This window comes from Hippocampus guttulatus, chromosome 2 (assembly GCF_054856545.1).
Source record: "Hippocampus guttulatus isolate MCC_2025c chromosome 2, RoL_Hgut_1.0, whole genome shotgun sequence".
Classification (NCBI taxonomy): Eukaryota; Metazoa; Chordata; class Actinopteri; order Syngnathiformes; family Syngnathidae; genus Hippocampus; species Hippocampus guttulatus.
This window is the reverse complement of record NC_141262.1, coordinates 7,849,686-7,875,117: the sequence shown is the minus strand read 5'-3', so window position 1 is coordinate 7,875,117 and position 25,432 is coordinate 7,849,686. Positions and strand designations below refer to the sequence as shown.

The following is a 25,432-nucleotide window of genomic DNA, read 5'->3' as shown; positions in this document are numbered from 1 at the left end:
TTCAATAAAGAAATGAAAGCGTGTTGAATCCTGTCAATACTTGATTCGACAGTACATGACAGAGACTTTGGCATATCAAGAGGAGGATGGGTGGAGTTCCAGCGTGCTCGGATATGTACAAGTTAAAGTTTGCAAGAATGCACTTTCTGATAGTGTCAGTCCAAAAGGAATTTTAATTACAGTCACTAAAAAAGTTCAGATTTAATTGTTGTTTGGCTTTTAGATGGTGAGCAGAGCCCCTGCATTTCCCACAGAGAAGAACCAATTCCATCAAATTGCGAATCCAGTATTGGACAATGGAGGAATTTGGAAAATTCTGAAAAGGTTCCACATTTCTCAGTGAATTACAATGACAATGACGAGATAAATGCATTCACGGGAAGGGGCCATACAAATTAGGATTGACAGATTTAGGAGGGCGGCCCGGTCATCCAGTGGTTAGCACGTCGACTTCACAGTGCAGAGGTACCGGGTTCAATTCCAGCGACGGCCACCCTGAGTGGAGTTTGCATGTTCTCCTTGGGCCTGCGTGGGTTTTCTCCGGGTACTCTGGTTTCCTCCCACATTCCAAAAATATGCATGGCAGGCTGACTGAACACTCCAAATTGTCCCTCAGCGTGAGTGTGGGCGTGGATGGTTGTTCGTCTCTGTGTGCCCTGCGATTGGCTGGCAAAGGATTCCGGGTGTCCCCCACCTGCTGCCCGAAGACAGCTGGGATAGGCTCCAGCACGCCCCGTGACCTTAGTGTGGATAAAGCGGTTCGGAAAATGGATGGATGGATGGAAGATTTAGGAGGAGGCCTTATCCTAAGTGATTTGTGGTCGTTTATGAAAAGGTGTTTACTATGAGGTGTTATGATATTTCAGCCTGCACTTAACAAAATGCTTAATATTTGAAATTGAGCTAAGAATAGTTGTAAATTTTAACTTAAAAACAAATAGAAAAAAAAGAACCTCTCCCACCCCCGTTTTTCTTAATATTGAATTCAAGCCAAACCCAAATGGAACCATTTTGTGAACCTAAGTTAATAATTGAAAATTGCATCTGGAAATTGTAAAAGGAAATATAAATCCAGAAAAAAATAGTTTTCCATATTTTTGGGGAAATTCTCCCAAAATCTGGACCAAACTTATAATTTAGTAATTAACTCCTGTAGGGGAGACTGGTGACGTTGGTAACACAGCTAAGTTGTAACACTTCAAATTGCTTTAATTGGGAACAAGTTAAGAATCACCTAATTTACTTTGCATATGTTAAGTCCTGAGACCACAGCTGAAAAAAGTAGTTGTTAAGCAAACACAGAAAAACTTTTTTTTTTTTTTTGCTCAAATTATTTTTATGATTACCACCATTACCATCATACTGGCCGTCTGCAGGAACCCATGACCATAATGTGGCCCGCGACCAAATTGAGTTTGACACCCTTGTTTTAAATCGAAGACAAGCTAGCTCATTGCTAATGCACACAGGGACAGTTGTAACAAACCTGCTTGGGGTAAACTGAGACAAGTATAACATTGAATTTACCACAAGCTAAATTCGATTTGAATGCATCCGTACAATTTTAGTATTTATTGAAAAAACAATTGATGATACAGTCCAGCCACATGCGACGAACGTACCTTTGCACCTTCACAAGTAACTGATCATTCAGCTCCAGCTCTCCTAACCAACCAAGCGTGTGCTCCCAGCCTCTGATCAGCTACCGACCAAGCTTCTCCTCAACCAACCGTATCTCTGTTCCAGAACCAAACCACTCAAAAGCTCTCTCCTGAAGAAACATTGACTTGGCTGAACTTAAGAGCCATGGTGGCTCAACTGGCAACAGAAACTCCCTAACACAAAGGAAGAAAACCCCCCAGCCTTAACTGACACACCTATCAAGCTAATGCTGTGGACCTATTTTTATGCTAAGTGTAAGTCTAGGGCAAAGCGCAGTCTAACTGTGCACATGGGTGAAGTTTCCTTTCGTTTGGTAGTTTATTTGCCTTTGCACAGGTAGAATTGAGCCTAAAGGGGTGTTTGCGTCTTTGTGTACCATTGTGGGATGGAAGTAGTCTTCCCGGCCGATCCTCGTGGCATCCTTCATCTGCATCAAAATGAGGGTGTTCCAAACGCAGTAACTGGGAGTATGCCATGATTGACATTGTGGAGACAGAAATAGACTCGCTGGGGTCTGTGCATGACATTGGCAGGTATACTGCAAGCTTTCCCCTTGCGAATGATGTAGTCACCCGTACACGTGATATGGGCATGGTCAGAGACCACCTTGCACCCCCGATCGTGCATCTGTCTATGTGATCAGCCACACCCCCGCCTCCCCGCAATAGTGACTGGGGTGCTGTTAAAATATTTTTAAAATGATAAGGATTATAATCCCATCTGGGATTTGTTTTCTACAGTGATTCAGAGGAAGTCGCTGATGGTGTAGTGTAACACTCACCTGACTCGTAGTGGTACACTCGTGGGCAGCGACCCTGTCCAGGCTAAGTAGTGTTGAAAATGGATGGATGGATGGATGGAATGATTCAAATGGATTGTCACATTCTGGTGTTATATTTATGAATGAAATCCGTTGACTTCCAGTACGCACATCTGCGAAGCGCCAAATTTGTCTGCCTGTGGCTCGATCAAATACACCAAAATCACCACTTATGCTACACAGTAACTTCCTCTTAATTAGCCTAAAATGTAGTCTACTTTTTATAGCTAAATTTGCAGATGAGCTGGGAGGTTAGGCAGGAAAGCCCAGCGAAGCATCGCACGTCTGTCAAATTCACAAACACGCTTAAGTAGACTTTTGTCCCAGCATGAAAATGACGATGCGCCCGTTCATTCATTCTTATAAAGATTCATATTAGTTTTACATCAAATACTGAGCTAAAGGAGTTTTGTTTAAATGTTTTGAACAACAAGCTTTTAATTGCTTTCATCATTTTCATACCCTTTCTTTCATTATCTTACATTTCACCCCAAGCTATGTTCAAACTTACCCTTGGAGTCAATTGTATCATTTCACACTTTGCATTTGAAATTACGCCTTGCATTTTCGGTTTATGTTGCACAGGTATTTTCCATGTCATTTATTAGTAGACACTTGGAGCTAATTTGCAGAGCAGTTTGAACACCGAAGCTCAAAAGACCTCAATGTTAGAAACACAGATGTAAAATATGTCACCCCCATTTTCTCCTACATTCGAATGGGATGAAACAAACAAACAAAAAAGACATTTCTATAATTATCATTTGTGTAAAACAATCTACTTTAAAAATTCTCTGTCTCGTTTTTATTAATAGAGAATATTTTCCCCACATTCAATTACTTTTGAATAAATTGTTCATTGCTGTTTAATTTTAATACAAAACTAAAAGTTTCTACAAATTGAATTAAAAAAATGTTTGGCTGGAAGATTATTATCATTATTTTTTGCATTTGCATGCTATTTCCATGTCACTTGCTTCATACCACTCACTCTCTGGAAAGGTTGCTCACCCTTGAAGTTGCCCCCTTGGAAAAAAAAATCCGGGTCAGGAAGATTGAAAAAACACCCGCCCCTGCCCTGAAGCCTACTGCTTAGGTGTTATTGAGCAAGGAATTTTTGTGTGTAGGATGTGTGCATGTCCATAGGGGATGTGGTGATGCGTTCAAAGCAACATGCGTGCACTGGTTTGTTCCAGCCCATCCCTTGATTGAAAAACAAAAAAACGTAATAAATACCAGTACATCAGTCAATCAATTGAGCAAGTGTCTGCTAATGTTGCAACTGTCTCATACTCTGAGCATGCTGTGACTAGCAGCCTTCTTATTGCTTTCTCTGTCTATTTCAAGTTCAGTATTAATAGACATGATTTTTCTTTTTCTCCTCAGACTTTTTTTTCAGAGTTTCAAGGGGATGTGATACAATTAAACCGCTCTCTGTTCTCCCAAAACACAAAATAGTTATCAGCTACCTTTCATTCAGACCTTCCTTTTTTCCAAGTGAAGTACGAAATTTGTGTGTAGTTTGTCAGCAAAGAGGCCTGACTTACTTAAAAAAAAAAAAAGTCATTAACAACAGGTGAGGGGGAAAAAAGGCAGATGCTGTGTGGGAAGTTCAAGTCACAACCTCTGATAACACACACACACACACACACACACACACACACACACACACACTTCTGGTTATGCAAGGTTCCATGATGGTCAAGGCTCAAGATTGAGTGATTAGTAAAGCCAATTCAACATGACTGCTCACCCGCATACGTCGTGCCGTCACTTTAAGAAGGTTGGCTATTGGCTTTAATTGTTAGCAAATAAACTGTAACCATTTTCTTTAATTGTGGCTAATTAGAAGGCAGTGTCAAACAATAGCTGGCAAATGCATTTGAATCCGCAAGTCATCTCGATACTGGTATTTTTTTTTTGTGTGTGTGTGTTTGTGTGTGCCATATCATATGGTGCTCCTTCACAATGTGACCCATTCAAGAGCTGGTGATAATAATCATAACCTATTTGATTACACTGTAACTGTATTACCTTGACTATACTGTCATATGATTGTGGTCAGTAATCACTTTGTTGTTGTTTGCACAAGGACATTTAACGTCTGTTGCTTACCAAAACAGTAGTACAGTACCTACAGAGGCACATAAACAGGTTCCGGGTCGAAAGAACCTGTGGGTTTAGCCAGCCGAAGTGTTTCTTTAGTAGTACACTCCACAGTGTTCGTGTGCACCTATTATTAGATTCTTGGTAGCTGCATGTCTTCAGATCCAGCTTGCCTATGTTCTCTGTATTTGGCCCTAATCCTCTTCCGTAATAATTGCCCTACAATTTAATATATATTATTTCACTTTCGCCCTCCAGCATTACATTATTCGGGAGGGGGTGAGGGGGGACCTTTTGCTTTCTGTTTTAATAGCCATGTATTCTTAGGGGTTAGGGACTAACAATCCGCATACAATTAATGCCGATTGAAATGGAATTTGGGGCTGGTTTAACACAATAGATTCTTCCAAATTTGCTGATAAACATAAGCATTTTCCACAAAAACAGGGTGAAATCTGAAGTAAAACAACCCCGCAAAAATGACAAATATTTTTTTTCCAAAATCTGTGAATAGGTTAATCTACAGATGCCGATCTTAATTAGCTTTTAATGTTAACTTGATTTAAGCTTAATCTACAAATCAACCTTATACTTGTAATTGTATCATGTATTGGTCATTTAAAACACAAAATAATAATAATGATAATAATAAAATGTATTGATGTTGGACATGACTTGATTTCAAAGGCGATTGCTCTAAGACTGCAAAGGAAGCGCAGCTTCCCCATAAATGTCAAAAAATAAGTGATGAAATATATATATGTACAGGTCATTGACTAAATATACGCTACAACGCGCTCAACTTTTGTTCCGAATCAGCTTTTTATTACTGGTTACGACGCGACTCTCTTCTCATTCATTCCCGCAGCTTCACTGTGCTTTAAACTGTGTGGACGCTGAGCGTCTACAGCGCGGACGCTGGGCGTCTAGAGTTCAGTGTAGGTTGTCCTAATGCATTGAAACGAGATGAGTCATCGGATAAATGCTGATTTTGCTCAGCGTCTCTGGAAGTCTATGGACAGTGGGCGTGTATCGGCTGGCCCGGACGCTAAGCTTTTCTGCATGATGATTGGATGTTTTGTCTGAGGCTGAATCTCTTTTTGATTGACAACGAAATGAGCCAATCGGCGATCTTTTGGTGTAGGCATCCGTGGGAGCATCTTTCAATTCTCATTCTGTTCTAAGTTGAACCGGAGACTTCTTCTAATCATCTTAGCGACACTCTCTTTGTTGAAAACGACTAGCGACGAATTAATCTTTCAGTTCTGGTGGGTTTTATTGTAGTTGCTGTAGTTGTAGGACACTAGTGAAGTCCCTGGAAAAGACGCCTTGTTGGTATGACAGGGTCACCGATAATTTTCTTGAAAAGGAATGGAGGGTAGAATTCACGTATAAATAAACGGACACATTTTATGATGTCGGACGAAATTGAGCTTCACTTCCTTGACAGACCAGCATCCGCCACTGTTTGATTAAAATTATTATTAGAAATATATATATAGATGAAGGCCTCACTTCAAGTAAAGGACTTACCACCTAATAGACACCAGCTGCATTCTGCATTTGAGTCCTATACAGTATATTCGTCAAAGAACAATGCCCAGTAAAATTGTGTGCGTACAATGGCCTGTAGGTTTACCGTCTGTCAGATAAAAGCAGAGGGAAGAAACTCATTAAAAAATATATATCTATTGTGTGTGCCTCTGCCCGCCATTTCTAATTTTGAGGTCCTTTCAAATCTTTTGTCAACACTAGTCGGTTCAAAACACATGCTGAGTGCAAGGCTGTCTGGTCTCCACCCTGTATGAGGTAACGCGTTTCCAATCATAGAGTGTAAGATGGATTTGTGTGTGTGTGCACGTGGGCGTGTGAGAATTTTCCAGTGAGAGAAGTTAACCATGAATGCATTTGTGGCTCTATATGAGTACAATTGATTTCCCTCATGGATCTACGTGGAAACGTGTCTTTACTCTTAATGACTGCTGGGAACGTCGCCGTGTGCGTTTCTTCATTTCTAGATTCGATAACATTGGAGCTACCAAAAAGCTCTTCAGTCTTCTGCCATGCGGAAATGCTTGTGAGCAAGCAAAAGCTACGGAAAAGTTGTTCATTTTTTAAATTAATTTTTTGGTTTGTTTGGGTTTTTTTTTGTTGTTGTTGTAGTAGTAGTAGTAGTTATTGTATATGTCAAAATATGTGTTCGACAGTTTTATGTTGTTAGTAAGCTGTGTTCAGCCATGTAGATATCCAAACAAACTCAAAGGTGAAAAGATATTCATGGAAGCATGCAATTTTGGGGGGAAATCGAATTTGTGTAAAACCAGCCCAACATGTCTAAAAACATGCTGGAAGGTGTTTGATATTGTTAGTAAGCTGCCAAACAACTTTTTATTGCTCCGCTGTGCAGAAATGTTGGATCTCACTAATTTAAGTGAAGGCTATGGATCTGTTTTTTGGTAGTGGAAGTAGTTACTGTACAGGGATGCAAAGGTGTGGACCATTTCACGCAAAGTTTCCACTAGATTCCCAAGGCAAGTAAAGCTTGGGAATTTAGGACGTATTCCAAATTGGAACCTTTCCATGGGAACGAGCTTGGAGCTTAGCGTAATTTAATGGAAATACATCACATTCTAGCATTCATTCATTATCAATACGGATTCATGTTTTGTCAAAAGCAAACTTCCTTGCAAAATAGATTGTTGGCCTTGCCCCACATGCGATGCCTTCGCAGTATATTAACTGCCCCCCCCCCCCCCCCACGCCACTTGAGTGGTGCCATATTACTTGCAACACAAAGCAAAAAATTCTACAAAGCAAAGGCTTGTAACTCAAAAAACTTAATAAGCCAAGGTACCACTGTACTTGCATTGAGTCTGGTTGTTTTAGTCGGGGCTTATGCTAAAATACATTTTCCCTAAATCTCTTTACGATCTCTATTAAGAGCCAAGCATCGGTTTTGCTGCTTTATTCACGTTTCGCCCCATAGATCTCTGTTAATTCCCGTTTTGAGCGTTCCTGGAATTTTGCAACCCCATTTGTGGGAAATTAATAACACTTACCTTAAATGTTCAAATGTTTGCACATTTTTGAAACATTGATACGACGGTGCCAGTCTTAGCACTGCGGACCTGACTTTAATTGTTATCTTTTATTAGCTCGCTAACGATAATGCTTCTGTTAACTGGTTTCTCGGGACAAACGAAGTTGTTGAAAATCAATGTCACGCATGTTTAAATCACTATCCAAACGTGCGTTTTGAATAGAAGTCCTACTCCACCCGATGGAAATGGGGTCTTTCGTGAAGCCCACCTGCTTTCTCCGCTTCATGAGGCCTCTGGCTGAGTTGGTCGCTGGGCAACAGCCACTCCTTGTTTACCTTTCTGTATTTTGCACGAGCGATTGTAATCAGAAAAAGAAGCCCCCCGGTTAGCCCCTCTTGAATCAAGGATAGTCGTATAAGCCAGCTGTTAATAATGAAGACATTTCACCCATCGAGGGATACATACTGTATGTCTGAATCAAATGCAATTATTGCAGCCTGTTAAATATTAACACCGGCGTCCATGTGTGCTTACACAAGTCTCCAAACAAGAACTTTATTATACCTTCATTGTCACCTGAGCGCCATAAAGCTCCGTACTTCATGAAACCTGTGGCAAATATTGACCCGCACTATCCCTGCACTTCTCCAAGGAGGTGGGACTGATTGAACTGTGATCAGTGTCGAGTAACAGTTGTACGTGAAGAGGGGTGGGGGGGGGGGGCATGTTGTTGGAAGGATGAGTTAACCGTCATGACTTGTTGACTTGTTACTTCACAGTTTCACCTCCCTCCCATTCCACTCCTCCCGCCGCTTTTCAAGTATGCAGCAAAGTGGTGACGCAGCGCTTGAGTGCTGTGCTTTACAGGCACAAAGATTAGATAGAATACATTGGCCAGCGACACCCAATACCACACTGACCTATATCAAGTGGTGCGAAATCAGATAAACCAGACTGTCTCCGTGAGTGCTGAAGGAGGGGGCGAGAGGACAAGAGCTGATTTACTTCAGTAGCTGTGGAATAGTGGTCAGGCTATTCGAGTCCAAAACAACTACGTGTGGAGTTTGCATGTTCACCTTGTGCTCGTGTGGGTTCTCAGTCACCACCGAGGATGGGCAAATTTCGTGAAAATGTACTCTTCATTGATTTGCCTCTTGCCAAAATCTTTAATTGAAGCTTTGAGGCTCACGGAAAGTTGGAAATTTGCAGGGGTAGGGAATGTTAGACCTTTGAGTTTTGTACTAAGTGCACAGCATTGCTTTTCGCAGATACGAGTTGATATGTGATGTTTTGTGATGTTACCAATGAATTATCTGCCTTCTTTCTTGAGAATCTGAGAACAGATTTCTTAATTTTATTTGAATTCTATCAATAGTTGGGTGGTTTGGAGTACTTGACCACCCATCAAGTGTGAAATCAAACAAGCAAGTGCTACTTAGATATCAGGTGATTTCTGAAGATGCGTCTGTGAGCAAGCAGTTCGGAATTTTGCCCCATTGTGATGTTTGAGTTGGGCTAATTCGCATAATACCGCCCAATTACAAGCAGCATCGAATTGTGTTGGATGCACACATGAGCTTTCGATGAGTGGCACATACATGTTAGCTTCCTGGACTTGGTAACGCTGTAGTATGGGTACGGTTTCAGTGTCTGTGTGGTGTGCTTGGCATTGACCTCGGAGTAGAAAGGGTGGGGGTGACAAAGCAGAGCTGTAAAGGGTTCTGGAATACTTTACCCAGGGCTTTTTTAAAAAAAAAAAAGTTTTTACTCTTGATTCTTGATCATTTTTGACTAAAGAATGTCGCAAATATTCAGACAGCCGGGAACTCTAATATTGTGGAAAAATACATAAAATGACTTCCTTTTCAAGGTCAAATCTTGGTTTCTGTTCAGGTATTGTTTAATACAAAGACCCAACACAATTTGCAACTGAACACACATCAAATCTATATCCCTTTGGACGATTCTTTAAATGCCATGCATCAAATTTCAGCTGTCCGTTTGAGCAGGGATCATTTTCAACTTTTTTTTTTTGTGCGTTTGTGTTTATTCCAGATCATGACTGAAAATTTTTAAGACAATATGGCGCCCTGGTGGTTCGGATATGGACCTCACAGTCTGAGGGTTGGACATTGGTGTGAATGTAAAGTGTGCAACCTCATTTGTTCATAAGTGCCCAGGGATTGCCGAGCGAGCTTCCCCCCCCCCCCCCCCCCCCACCTCTCGCCCAAAGCCAGTTTAGATAGGCGTGACCCTAATGAGGAGAAACACAATAGAAAATGGACAGATGGATCAAAACATTTCACCGTTATTAGGCATGATGCTCATCATAGTCCTTCACTTTAAACCCATATACAGTAATAGTGAAGGTCTTCTTGACAAAACAGCTTGCGTGTCCTTAAAACCTCAAGCTTGACCCCAAAGCGTGTGACGTGAACGGGAGGCAGGAAAACAGGTTCACTTGGATCTTTCCTTTCCGTGTGGGCGTGTTATGTTTGCTCCACACGGTGACGTGTGTGATTATGGGTGGACACACCAGCCAGCGTGACTGTGTCCAGACCTGTTTGGTATGCAGCGGCAGCAGCCTGATGCCCGCTTCCCAGGCCCCGCCTTCCCATTATGCCACCTGAGTGCAAAAAAAGACTGCAAAGTTCATAGTAGTCGTTGACATTTCCACGCTGGCGTTGGGTTAACAATCAGGAATGTAATTTGTCTTGTTTTCTTTTTTTTTTAAACTCGAAATGTTTACATATGAACGTGAACGCTGACAAGAAATCACTCTTTCATTGGCCGCGCAACATTGCTTGCATTCGCCTTCAATTCTCAGCAGTTCACTCTGGAGATTCCGGTAGGCTTCCATATTTGTCCGAATGCGTAGTGTTATAAATAGAAGAGAATACGACCTTTCATGTAAGGCCATGCACATTGCTCACACACACATAATCAAGCCGTAACGACACCTAAAGCATGAAGCATCTCAAATATGCCCACAAGAACGAGATCAGCAGGCCACACACACACACACACACACACACACACACACACACACGAATTCCTGCTTTCCGTTATCGCAGTATTTCAATATGTAGTAGTCCCCAGATAAGGCGTAGAAAAAAAAGTAGTGTGTTTCCGGTAACCCGACCGACCGAGAATTTCTACGTTCAAAAAAACTTTACGGTCGGCATTTTTTTCTCAAACAACCCTCTACATTTTTGTGTAGAGGGTTTACATCGGTGCAAACTTTCGCGATATTTAAGTTGAGCGCGTGCGTCGTCTGCCCTGTCGTCTGTCAACAACATTGAAACAAGGCGGCGGCCGCGATCTGCGACGACAGTTTAAACCGCGTTCTCTGTGTTGCAGTTGCATGCTCGCACCGTAATGTTAAGAAAGTAGCATCCATTGATGTATCGAAAATAATCAGCGAACTATTTGATGAACACCACGGGCCGAGTAAACACCGAGGGCGGAGGAGGACGTTAGCGAAGGAGAAAACTAAATAGGTGGCGCCGGCGGCGGAGCGGCGGGTTCAATGTCTTCTTGTTTTATGTTTTATGGTTATTTTGTTTAAACCTTCGATGGAAAAAAAAAAGATTAAAAAAAAAAACTTTGGCCGACCTACCGACCCTATGCTGAAATTTCATGTTACCGGAAACACACTACTTTTTTTTCTACGCCTAACGTGGAATAAATATTGACACACAGTTGTACAATAAATAGTGTATCTTTGTGAATCCGCTTTATGCATAAAGTGCTTGAAATTTCCCAAACCTATCTATCCTCGCTATCTCTGTCTGTCATTTGATCGACAACTTAAATGAAAAGAAAGCACTGACATCAACAAAGCTGTCGGGGGCTTGCAAGACTTCAAAATTCGTCTTCAAAGTATGTCTGCACAATGTTCGAAGTATGAGGAACATTGCAGTACTGGCATGGAAAAAGAAGGAATCAATATTCTCCAATCCTCCCTGAAATATTGATTGGTATTTTCCCCCGTTGTCAATCAAGCAAATACCCCACAATGTGACAGTAATTGTTTTTTAAATAATTATATAGCAAAATGTCAGATAGGAACTATTGACATGTTAGTAAAATCATAACATTTCCATTTTCTTGACCTTCAAAGTATCTCTTTAAAAATGTCCATTTTCAAAGGGATTTTTGGATGCCGACTGCATGACAAGTCAATATTTTCCTGACAAGATCCAGATGCTACCTCTGAGCATGTCTCAGTGTAACTCATGTTTGAGGGCTTTTTCAGAAGAAGCTATCTGCAATTTCCTGTCCTTGTGACACACGGCCCTCTTGCTACATTTGGAGCGATTGTTTGCTTCATACGTTGCCAAGCCATCATGTAACTACTGTCTGTTTTGGCTGCTTTACTTTTAATCATCCATTTTTTTCATCGAAATGTGCTCATCCACTCTTGTGCGTTTATTTTGTTGTGTATGTGTGGATGGCTGCTTACGTTTATTTATTTTTAATCGCAACATTGCTCTTTAGAATTCTTGGTGGAAATGATACTCTACGCGCTGTTTGCAAAGGAAGCGGATGGGGGGAGTCGAAGTTTCTGCGTGCACTGACAAATGTTGCTCAGAGTGTGGTTTAACAGACAGGAAGTAGCTGCTCTGCGATGGTTTTCCTGTCAGTGCCGAACTAGCAGGTCAGTTTGTGGGGGTTGCTTAAGCTTCACCGTATGTTTCTGTACTATCCCTTCGAGCCGGGCAATAATTCAATTGCAATATATATCGTGACAGATACCGGATCAATAGAAATTTCGCTGAATATAAAATCAATACCAAAAAGAAAATCGAGAAATAAACCCTGAGCCTGTCATTCTGCATGCTGTAGGCAGTGGCTACAGTTTGACATTAGCTTTGTGCCACAATTATAAGCACCTAAGAGGAATTTGGGGCACTAAAGCGTGTTTGGAGTCCACAAGGACCATTTTTGTGAGCCTTGTCTGCCGAACAAGCAAAGATGCGCCGAACCACTAAAAGGGAAGTCCACATGCGCACAAGTGCGCATGTGGCATACGTATGCTGAATGAAAGTAGGACTTAAACATAACCTTTTTCAAATAAACGATGCATATCAGTGCATCTCTTTCAAAAAGATATTGTATCCATGAACACGATCAAACAACTTCGGGTGGATATTTGGTGTTGGAGTAAAAGCTCTGGTGTTAACCATCAGCATCACACTTCACAGGCAAGTCAAAAATGTCCTATGAAATAATCCATGGATCCATTTTCTGATCCGCTTATCCTCACAAGGGTCGCGGGGCGTGCTGGAGCCTATCCCAGCCATCTTCGGGCAGTTGGCGGGGGACACCCTGAACCGGTTGCCAACACACATAGTCCAACCGCACTCACACTTAAACTTGGGTACAATTTCGGGTGATTAATTAACCTGCCATGCATGTTTTTGGAATGTGGGAGGAAACCAGAGTACCCGTAAAAAACCCACGCAGGCATGGGGAGTACATGCAAACTCCACACAGGAAGGCTGCAGCCAGAATCGAACCCCGCACCTCTGCACTGTGAGACCGACGCGCTAACCAGTCGACCACTGGGCCTCCATGTTCAAATATAATTACCTAAATTCAGCCTTTTTTCTTTTGGCCCTTTTTTTGAATACAGTAAATATTCTCTAGTACGGACTCATGTTTGTGCTGTCCAATTTGTCCTAATAACAGAAACTCCTCATTTGGGAAATGAGCATGGTACATGTCCTTTATGAACCTGCAAGTATGTTGACAAAATGCACGTGTAACAACACAATCAATAAAATACAAAAATATACTGTCCAAAAACTGTTTATATAACAAAAACGGCAATACAGGTGTATCCAAAAAAAAAAATCCCAACAGTAAAATACGTACAGTATTTTAATGTTGATCTTTTTCTGTCTTGGGAAAAAAATATGTATTTTGGATTGTTTTGTTGGATGCATTCTTTGGTTTATGACAATGTTTGCCTGCGTGTCATACAGTTTTCTTGCTAGTTGCAAGTAACTGTCCCGTTGATCACCGATGTCTGGTAATTCTTGTGCATACTGAAGGATTTTTGTTGCCATTTGCATTGCTTCCTTGCTGGATGGTGGCTTGTCATCAGGAGTTGAATCGATGCCTTGTTGTTTAAAGTTTCGTAGATTTGCGTCTTTCCGACTCCAAGTGTCTGCTGGATCTTTTTAACTTTGTGTCCAGCCTCGCTCAAACGGATGCATTTCACTCGCTTTGCTCCAGTTGTTACAGTTCTTCTACGTTTCGATGCGATGATCTACACGACGTAAGTGAATAAATTTAAAATCTTTCGCAATTACAGTAAAACGCACGCCAATAAAAAGTCGCTTACACGTCTTCGTTTCGAATCTGATGAATGAAAACGGCCAAGCGAACACGTTTCTTCGGTCGTGTCGAGTGGGTGCTGCTTTTAAGCTAGTGCCGCGTTCTACAGGACGTAAGTGAATAAAGTTAAAATCATTCACAATTACAGTAAAACGCACGGCAATAAAAACTCACTTGCACGTCGTTGTTTAGAATCTGATGATCGAAAAACGCGAAGTGAAAACTTGTTTCAGCGTTGTCTTTTCCGTCGCATCGGGTGGGCGTTGCGTGTATTTAAGCTCCCGCGGTATTACACCTCCATCCGGGTTACGGGTAGTGGAATTTCCGCTTACGCAACTTCCGGTAACATGTAATATCGTAGTCAAAATGTTAATGCATAGGTTTTTATTCCGGGTGAAGGATATTCCTTTCCATAGAATTCCGGGGATAGGAATATTTACTGTAGTAAAAAAATCCAATCAAATCATTAAGTATGGATACTGACCAAAATGAAATACTTAAATCATGATATACAATACGTTACAGCCATATTGCCCTGCCCTACTATCCTTAGTATTTCTTATACGTATAAACACACGCACACACACACCCATCCACGCCCACACTTACACCTAGGGACAATTTAGTGTTCAGTCAGCCTGCCATGCACATTTTTGGTATGTGGGAGGAAACCGGAGTACCCGGAGAAAACCCATGGAAGCCCGGGGAGAACATGCAAACTTCACACAGGGAGGCCAAAGCTGGAATTGAACCCGGTACCTCTGCACTATGAGGTCGACGCGCTAACCTCTGGACCACTGGGCCACACACACACACACACACACACACACACACACACACACACACACACACACACACACACACACACACACACACACACACACACACACACACACACACACACACACACACACACACACACACACACACACACACACACACACACACACACACACACACACACACACACACACACACACAGTGTCGTCCATAATTATTGGAACCCCTAGTTAAGATTTGTTAAAAGCCTTGAAATAAATGCACTTTTTATTGCACATGCATACGCTCATGCTGAAAATTTTATAAATTGGTTACCAGACACAAAATCAAACGGTAGATAACAGTGGAATACAATACAATACGATACAATACAATACATTCTGATTTATATAGCGCTTTCACAAAAGCTGCAGCTGTAACAAAGCGCTTTTAAAAAACAGTTAACATCAATAAAATAATAAACACAACACATAACATATAAAAACACGAACAGTCATACACATCCGTCATACACTTTGTTGTTTGAAGCAGTTTTCGATGAAAGAGGAAAGAATAAGTTTAAGAAGAGAGTGCAGAGGAGAGGACCCAAGTCACTGGATGATTCAGAGAGGTTGTGCAAAGAGGAATGGTAGAAGATCCCTCTTTCTGTATTCTCCCATCTTGTGAAACGTTATAGGAGAAGATTAGGTGTCGTTTTGCTGGCAGAAATTAAAATATCAGGTGGTGGGGGGGTAATAATTCGACCACGATGTCGAATAATTATTTCTTAATCTGCGACCCCCCGCCCCCACAACTGAATAAATGCACTTGAATTAAAGGTTGCATTTTCCTTTTGTTTATTATTTTTCTCCAATATTATTTAGAAAGAAACAGAATTTATTAGAAACAAAAAAATACAAAAAAAACCCAACCCACACCATATACATACAATTACTGTATGTGTGTGTGTGTGTGTGTATATACTTATATATATATATATATATATATATATCGAGAAATACCAAGGGCTCAGAGAGGAGCTGGAGAGAGCCTGGAAGGTAAAGGTGACAGTCGTGCCTGTGGTGGTCGGAGCACTCGGGGCAGTGACCCCCAAACTAGATGAGTGGTTGCAACAGATCCCGGGAACAACATCGGACATCTCAGTCCAGAAATGTGCAGTGCTGGGAACAGCAAGGATACTGCGCAGAACCCTCAAGCTTCCTGGCCTCTGGTAGAGGACCCGAGCTGAATGAGGGACGGACACCACCCGAGGGGGGGTGAGACGAGGAATTTTTTTATATATATATACAGTATATATATATAAAATAACTCAGGACTGATTAGCTCTTGTTTGACGCCACCAAAAGTGTTAGAACAGACATTATTAAATTAACATAAAGTGAATACCCTGACTGCATCAAGCCTGCGCACCATTGACTTCACTAGGCTGTTACATTGTTCATTTGAAATGGTTTTCCAGGCCCTTACCGCATTATAAGATAAGATAAGATAAAATAAGATAAGAAAACCTTTATTAGTCTCGCAATGGAGAAATTCCCAATTCACAGCAGCAAAGTTATGAAAGGAAGAAGTAGAACAACAAAATATAGGACCTGCTGGAAAGGCAGCCACTCTCGCGGCGCCATTTTGAAGTCAAAATAACAAAAATAACACAGCACAACACATAGGACACAGACAGTCGTGCAATCCTCACCACTTATCTGCATACACTTTGTTGTCTGAAGCAGTTATAAATGAAAGAGGAGAGGATCAAAGTGTCCTTTCACCAGTGGATCAGAGACGTCATGCTGAAAATGTGCACACGTCTGCTACAAGCTAAGTTTTGAAAGCAAACACGAAGCTGGAGCGTCCATTGACGAAAAGAGATTAGTTCACTTCTCCTGTCCCACATAATCCGCTTCAAACTCCAAGTCGCGACTCCCAGTTCCAAATCCGCATCGACGCTCTGCGCTAACGCTCCTTTCTTTTCATCGTCGGCTCCTCAAGCCTTACATCCATCCAGCCGCAGACCGTTCAACAGCACCGATCTCTCCGCTGAACAAAGCGGGGCTGTGAAAAATGCTGCCCATTACAGGCGCAAGACACAAGCGCCCCGGGACTGTCCAGCAACGACAGTCAAATGACGCCGACATTCCTCCCAGTCAAAAGCAGTGCTGCTATACCCATGCTGCAGAGAAGGCGCAACCACCAAGCTCAGAGTCTCCTCCTTGATGAATGTCGTGGCCAAAAAAATGCTGAAAAAAGTCCACATCAGGTCCACACGACGTAACAACAAACACAAAGTGACAAAACAAACACACACAAAAAAAAAAAAAGCAAGGCTCATGAGAGCACTTGCTGACGGCTGCCTACTTGGGCACCATCTTGACTTAAAAATCTTCCACTTCTTGTTTGTTTCTGGGCGTTTCTCCGTTCAGTCTCATGTTCAGAGGTGAAATGCGTGCTGCATTGGGTTAAGGTCCACTGATTGACTTGGCCAGTCAAAGACCTAGCAGTCCTTTGTGTTGGCGTGCGTTTTAGGTCATTGCCTTGTTTAATGCTGAAGCTTCTCCCCATTAGTTTGAATGCATTTTTCTGTGAATTGCAAGACAAAATGGTTTTATAGACTTCGGAAATTCACTCTCCTGCGACCATCATGAGTTCCATCATAAATGAAGACAAGTAGTCCTGTTCCAGAGGCAGACAAGCAAGTTTTGGATCCTGTCTTCCTTGTCCTTTCCATCCCTTTGGTAGAAATGAAACTTGGTCTCATCAGTCCATCAAACTTTGTTCCAAAACTTTTCTGGCCCATCTCTGTACTTGTTTACAAATTCTGGCCTTTCGATTCTTTTTGCTGAAAAATGGTTTACATATTGTGCTGTGGCTTGTATAGTTCCTCTCTTCTCTTCTTCTTTGGTCATTGGGTTGAGATACCTTGCCCTGTGGAGGTTGGCAGTGAGGCCACTGACCGTTTCCTCTGGGGTTCTTCACGGCTCTCGCAATGTTTCTGTCATCAACTGCTGGTGATACCCTTGGCCGACCTGTTCGATGTCACTTGCACAGTACAGCGCACCAGAAGTTTCTTTCTTTTTCAGGACATTCCATGTTGTATTTGCTATGCTCAGAGTTTGCGCAAAAGCTCTGAGCGATTATTCCCCACCACTCTGCTTCAAAATGGTTTGCTTTTCTCCCATAGCCAGCTCTCTGGTCTTCATGTTTGCGAAACAGCAAATGCATTTTTCACAGGTGAAACCTTAAGCCAAAATCAAGCAGTATCTCATGTTTAAGCAATCAATCTAAAAGGCAACGGGTGAGCAGCTAGAAACACCCCGCAGTCACATGTTCCAATACCTTTGCTCACTTGAAAATAGTGTAGTGGTACAGTCGGTTGACTTGTGAGCGGGCAGTAGTCCGCCTTTCGCCTGAAGTTAGCTGGGAGAGGCTGCAGCAACCCACCGCGACCCTGTTCAAGATAAGCGGTGTTGAAAATGGATGGATGAAAAGTGGGTGGGTTCAAACAAAAGGTGCTCTGTCCTGAGCTGTTGAACACATCTACATGTAAATATCATGAAGCAAAAACGGGAATCCAGAACTTTTTTCTGATTTGAATTTTTTGATCTGAAACCCATGAGCCTTCGACATACAACAAAAACACCGGAATTGACCTTGTCATTCCAATACTTTTGGAGGGGGACAGTATATATCTACAAATGCAATTTGTCCATGTATATACAACAGAGGCCTCATCTTCCTTGAAACAGCAACTTTGTCATTGGGTACAGACAAGTGCTGTTCAAAAGAAGCATGTGGCCTTGTCTCTGTCTCTCTCTGAGCCCGAGTGGAAAAGTACAAGGTTCGCAGGAGATGAGATTAAATTCCACTCGTCTTTTTGGCCCTGGTACAGCGCGACGGCCTCGAATGCCCTCTGACACGAGTCTTTCATGGGCCTGCTGCTGTTCATGAGATGCCATTAGGCTTCTGGAGGTACAGCTCGCCATCAGCGCAGCCATACGGCCCGCTGCCAAAAGTATTGCAAGCCCTTTACAGCACTCGATTGCGATTTGCAGTTTGAATGGCTGGACATGTTGTGGTTTGACAAGTTAGCCTTATGCTGCATTCAGACCAAACACCAGACCAAATCGCGCGTGAGTTGTTCGATTTGCACCGGCAGCAATTGTAAATCTTGTGCAAGGTATTTTATCCGCTTCATTTAGGCAATACCATGTCACTCAGTGGACATTTTTGATCTGTATTTAGGCAAACATTTGGTTTGCAGTCATTTGCAAACTGGTTCTTGTAAAAGCTATTTATGTGGCGTGATGGGGCACTCGTAAAGGAACAACTAGTGACAAATCAGGTTCAGTCATTGTGGCTTATCTTTTATTAACTTTGAAAAAGTATATCCCTTCAATCTTAATAAGTAGGTTTTGCTTTGAGTTCTTACCTCTGCCAAGGAAGTACATTTTTGATTGTTTTTAGACATCATGCAATGGCGGCATGGTAGACATGTGCCGAGCTCGGGGGTCGGCAACGCGCGGCTCCAGTGGCTCTAGCGACATCTAGTGGCTCCCTGGAGCTTTATAAAAAATGTTTGAAAATGGAAAAAGATTTTGATAGTAGGCTAATATAGCTCAAATAGATATAGCTACATGTTGCAGCTCCGAAAAAGGAGAGCTGTGGTGTTGGTTTTTTAAAACGTACACTTTAATTATGCTTTTAACAATCTCGAAAAACACAGATACGTCTGCGTCCGACTCCGTGCCTTCTCTCTTCTAGTTCGACTCGAGAGGCGTTCAAAGACAGCCTCAGAAAAACGGAAATTAATGATCACTTCATGACACTAAGAAAAGCGAAAATAATTGCACCAAAACAAAAAATCAAGCGAGGAAATCAGAAAATAAATTCTATGGGGGCGTTTGTGAACACACAACAAAGGAATAAATAACATAAACAATTCTGAGACAGTCCCGTCTCCTACATACATACAGCATGTGTTTCCTTCATTGTAAGTTTTATAGAAGGCTTTTCATTTTTTTGCGGCTCCAAACATATTTGTTTTTTGTTTGTTTTTTTGTCCTATATGGCTCTTTCAACATTTTGGGTTGCCGACCCCTGGCCTAGCCCATCTACCTCACAATCCCGAATTTTTCTCCCAGTACCCCAGTTACCTCCCACATTCCAAAAACATGCATGTTGGGTATTTGAGGCCGACAAATTGTCGGTAGGTGTGAATATGTGTGTCAATAATTGTTGGTTTCTCCCTGCCTGCCTCATAGCGTCCAGCTACCCCGCAACGCCAGTGAGTGTGTACAGAAAATGGATGGACGAATGGACATGAGGCTAAAATGTAATGAAAGATATTCTTGAGATAACCAGATAACAGTCTGTTTCATGTGAAGGCTTGTGATCTGGATTTGATGTAACGTCATGTTTTCATTCATGAGTTGAGTCATGCTTTGCCCAAGAGAGCACCGGAATTTTCCCTGACGCTTGTTACTTGTTGCATAGTGTGGTGACAAGTGAATATAAGCTGCCAAAAAAGAAAAAGAGCGGGGAATCGCTGTTCAAAGACTGATGATCTCCATCCCACGCTACCCACATTGGCTATCGCCGGGCTCCAGCAGTGAGCGTCATATCATTGAGTCATTTCCTTGACAGGAACTCGGCAGATCCTGCGAAAACAGTGCTTGTGCTGACAATGTTCAATAACATGTTGTGAAAAGCCCACATGCTTTCTGCTAGCATACTTTAGGAAAGTTTTTTTTTTCCTTTCGTGGAAATGTTTTTCTGTGTTGGTAGAGTGTCTGGGTGATGTACGGTATGACAGCCGCATGCGTCAGTCAGTGTCTTTATAGGACAGCAGTGAAAAAAAAATCACATTGTTGGCTTTGTCCCATTGAAGCAGACTTGAGAATAAACTCAAAGGGAGTGGACTACCACAGTTTGGCCAAACCATTGAATTACTCTCGGTGTCAGCTTGACAACTCATGCGATGAGCAATGCTTGACAGCGGCACCCCATTATTTTTTTGTGAACCAAATTGGCAGATAATGCACAGAATATTGCTGTTTCTCTTGTTTTAATTGTTGGCTCAAGTAATCTCAAGTTTGTCTTGACAGGCCTTTTTTTTTGTTTGTTGTTGTTGTTTTTTTAATTTTTTTTTATAAGAAACGAACATGCTCACCATCTGGTGGATGGTATACTTCATCTTTGTATCAGTTTAGGATAGGAGTATTTTGATTTTACTGGAAGAAGACTCGTGGTAGCGCATGATATGCCGTGAGGACGAATAATAACACTGGAATAGCGACGACAGTGCACGTCGTTATTGTTAAGCATCCCAACGAACCAGTGATGTAACAATATATAATACTCATGATAGTGCCTGACATGCTGTGATACCTTCAAATCGAACATTGATGCTGGAATAGTCAAAATAATGAGTGATCTGCTGTGATGCCTGCTTTTGTGAACAATTATAATTTCCAGTATGTATGTAATAATTGATTTACTGTTTCGTAGTTCTTGCTATTTTGCATTGACTAAAACAATCAATTATGATGGAATAGTCAAGACAGTGCATGGTATGTTGTGATGCCTCAGAAGTTCCCCGGCGGTGTGTGATCTGCTGCAAACCTTTCTAAACAAACAACGGTGCAACAAATGCAAGGATATTACTCGCTGTGCTGTTCTGCAGTACCTCTAAAACAAATATTTATGCTGGAATTGTCAGTTTAAAGACCAACTGTGCTATACTGGAATTGTTACAAGTAGATTTTCAACAAATCTAATGAGCTGGATCAGATCAGGAGGTGTTTTGCATTTATTTCTGCAAAATCGGTGATTGCTGTATTGTCATAATTTGAGGGTCATTGTTTGACATCATTGAGCAGATCGGCAAAATAAAACAATACAGCATACGCAATCCCGTTCACTCCATGGGCGTTCTCTGCTGCCATCGTCACTGGTTTGCATCGAAAAAATAAACAAGATTGACACAGATATTTTCTAAATCAGTTTTCTTTTCGCACTGGAGACAGTGGTGCTATTCATTTTGCACCATATACTCCAGTGTTTCTGCGTTATATGCTATGTGCTATTTTTAGGGGGGCGGTGGGGTTGTTAGTTACCACCAGCTACTACAATTTAGCATGAGTGGATATACATCTATACACACACGCACACACACACACACACACACACACCGTAATCAGTGATTGGCTCCAAAATCCTGATTATGTAAAGCCAAGTTACTGGAGCATCATCTATTGCACAATGGTTAGCACAACTGCCACAACTCTCACTTTGAGGGTTAAAATCCAGACTTGGACTATCATGTGTGGAAATTGCATGTTTTTTTTCTCTGCGTAATCTGGTGTCCTCCTCCCACACCCCAAAACACACATGTTCATGAACAACTCATACAGCTCTGTTGGCGTGAACATGATTGTGAAGGGTGTTGTCTATGTTTGCTTGGCGACCAGTCCAGGGTGTACCCGTCCAAAGTCAGATGGGATATAGGCTTCAGTTCACTCCTACTTCTAAAACAAATACTGTAATTTCTAAGACAGTGAATCATTGAATTGAATTGAATTGAATACAACTTTATTGTCAAATGTGCACAGATGAAATTTCTTCCCTCTCAACATAAAACATCATCTGCTGCCGTTAAGACGAGCACTGATACTGAAATAGTTATAACACTCCATGATATGCTGCAATGACTCCAAGACGAATCATTATTTGGTGGCAAAGTTTTAAGCACCACAATCTGTGCTTTTCTAATTTGGCTATGTGTGGAATCCTCTTCAGGCTACTTCCAATGCAGATGTTGAGTTTCTAACCAATGAGGGAAAAAAAAAATTAAACACCAAAGAATAGCCTTTTGTCTCATATCTCCATCGCTTTGAAAATGAAGGCTGAGGGAAAATCATCTCTTTTTTTCCCCCTATAACGTGAGCTGAAAGTGGCTGATAAGTCAAGATTTTCCTGCCTCGGTCGTTCAGTCTCGCATCCCACAATGTTTGCACTCGCCACATGAAGAGTGAGTCACTGCGCAGTCATTCTGGTGTCTTAAATTGCCTCCTTTCATGGTCAACAATGAGCTCAGTTGAGGAGAATAAAGCAAAAAAAAGTGTGTGTGTGTGTGTGTGTGTGTGTGTGTGTGTGTATGGCCTTCTGGGAACGCTCCATTTGTTCATGTATCCTGACTCTAATTGGTTGTTATTGCAACTGGCAACAACAGTCGTCACGCTGTTCAGGGTGGAGCTGTGTGTTGCGTATGCCGCCGAACTCCACAGCACGGCTCCCTAAAAAGTCAGAGAAACAATCGATTCACCCCAAACCAACCTGCTCACTTTTCTAGATTAACATTAGCGTCAAACAGATAGGAACAATTTCTACGATGGCCAGATGTTTGCGTCTGTTAAATCAGCGCTGCGTTTAATTAAATTTGCTGCAGGCTATCAGTCCTGTGTGCCTATCTGTTATGGGAAGTTTACACCACCAGCAGCTGATGAGATTTTGGTCTATTTATAGCACCGCAACAACTGATAATGTTGACTAAAGAACCTGCCAATCAACAGTCATTACAAACAAGGCAAACTGAATCAATGTTCCTTGTGCCTTTACGGTACTGTATATGGAACAAGGCCAAGGACCAAGGACTTGCCTCCGAGGCCAAGGACCAAGGACTGAGTTTTAAGCTGAGGCCTCGCCGAGGACATGTATAAAACAATGCTATCATACCACTTGGCAGGTCTTCATGATTTGCAACACCCCTCCATCATAATCCCTTGCACTCCCTAACGCTTGAATGAAGTGTTTTTATTCAAAGAGTAGAACAGTCAGGGTACGTGTTATACTGAGAAAAACAAAAATAAAAGCATATTATATACATTTCTGAATTAATGTTTTAGTGCAGTAGTTTCTTAACTCATTCAGTACCAGCCAATTCTGGACCAAGCCTGAAAAGACGTTTCAAAACGTCTTTGGGAGTGAATGAGTTAATATGAAGAAAATCAACACTCAACAGGCATGACATGGCACGGAAGACAAGTTGAGAAATGACTTTGCATGGAAGTCAATCACTGACTGCAGAAAAAGCGGTCATCTCTCAGTGATAATTTTACAGTTTACCGGCAGCGAGTCCCAGGGACTCGCTGATCAGAAAAGTATGAGTGCCATTATGCATTGAGAGAGTCCCAAATTTCGAATTCTGAAATGGTCTACTTATTCAATTGCATATGATAATAACACAAACAACAACATATACATACAATGATAAACAAATGCTGCAAACATTTAAATAATTCAGTAGCAGGCCTGAGGATTTTGGAAATTCATGGTAACCGTTTTTCGGTTCTGTCGGATTACCCAATGGGAAACCACGGTAACTAATGTTGGGTTCCGTCAACGTTCATCATGGGAACCCAATTTTCTATTTTGACTGATATTCATAATCAAGAATTCTGACACTCAAAAGTATAATGTTTCAAGGGTAAATGTTTGAAAACAATGCATTAACAATGAACATTACATCAGTAGCTGTGTACTCCAGGTTTATTCCAAAAAATAAATGGATCAAAAACTGGTGTACTCATGTGGCATCATCAGAGTATTTTTCCAATCTCACACTGCAAAGATTAATTGACTGGTAATCATTAATACAGGTAAGTATTGATGTGGCTTGACATCCTCTTCCCAAGACGATGCATGTGTAATCTACGATCAATTTGACGAAAGAATTTAACACACGTCATCATGAGTTCTACCAACAGTTAACATTAGCATTACTACACCTTGTGACGAATGTTTTATTCATAAAGTTACCATGCTACAACCAGAAACCAGTTTGTTTATTTGTTTTGACGCTTTAAGCCAATCAGGATGCAGAACGCAATTCACTGTTTAAATGCATTAAAAAACATAAGAAACAGCGAAGCCACAGAAGGTGAACCGCCTTAGAGCGAGGGTTCACTGTATACTAAAATTTCAGCCAAATAATGAATCTTTTAAGTAAAACAGCACAAATAACAATCAAGAAGCCGAATAAAATTGTTTTAAAAAATAGCACAAATAATAACAATGTCTTTATTTAAGTGAGTAAATTAATTCACCTTTTAATTTAAATACAAATAAACAACAACAAATAACAATAACAAAATAAAATAATTCATATAAAGAATTCATTAATCGGATGAATAAAACACAGTATAAGTTCAAATAATTAAGAATCCTAATAATTAAATAAATGAATGAATGAACAATAAAAATATATTGAAATCCTAAAGGAAGCCTAAAACAGTATTAAAAAAATCTTATTAGAAAAATAAAACATTATGTAATGAAATATAAATATTCCAGTTGCACCATCATTTCCAAATGTCAGCTGTACTGTGTTGCTGCTTGACAGGTGCCATCCTTCCACAAAGTTTGATCCAAATGGCTTGTCATGTAATGCTGCAAACAAACTGAAACCCATCCAAATCCCCTGCCTGCTTACTGCGCTGCATGAACAATCAATTTATTCGATCAGCCACCTGTTCATCGATTAAGGGACATGGCATCTGCCTGTTATTAGGTTTTGAGCAACATCATTTGGAGTTTGTGTTCAGCAGGGTCCACATTCCAGATGACATGCTCGGACGGTTCGGTGTCATCTGCTTCTGTAATCTATTTATACACCTTTTGGTTTGTA

At 41.3% G+C, this 25,432-nt stretch overlaps 1 protein-coding gene across 3 annotated transcripts in view; it reads left to right on the top strand.

Annotated features, from left to right (window-relative positions):
- Nucleotides 1-25,432, top strand: part of elf1 (E74-like ETS transcription factor 1) — a 77,930-nt gene that overhangs the window by 33,553 nt on the left and 18,945 nt on the right. Inside the window, exon 1 of one of the 3 annotated variants that reach the window (XM_086133455.1) lies at nucleotides 10,314-10,477. The exons of the other annotated variants lie outside the window; for them this stretch is intronic. The gene's annotated coding sequence lies outside the window, so the exon portion shown is untranslated. Of the gene's footprint in view, nucleotides 1-10,313; nucleotides 10,478-25,432 lie in introns of those variants that run through there. 3 annotated transcript variants of the gene reach the window in all.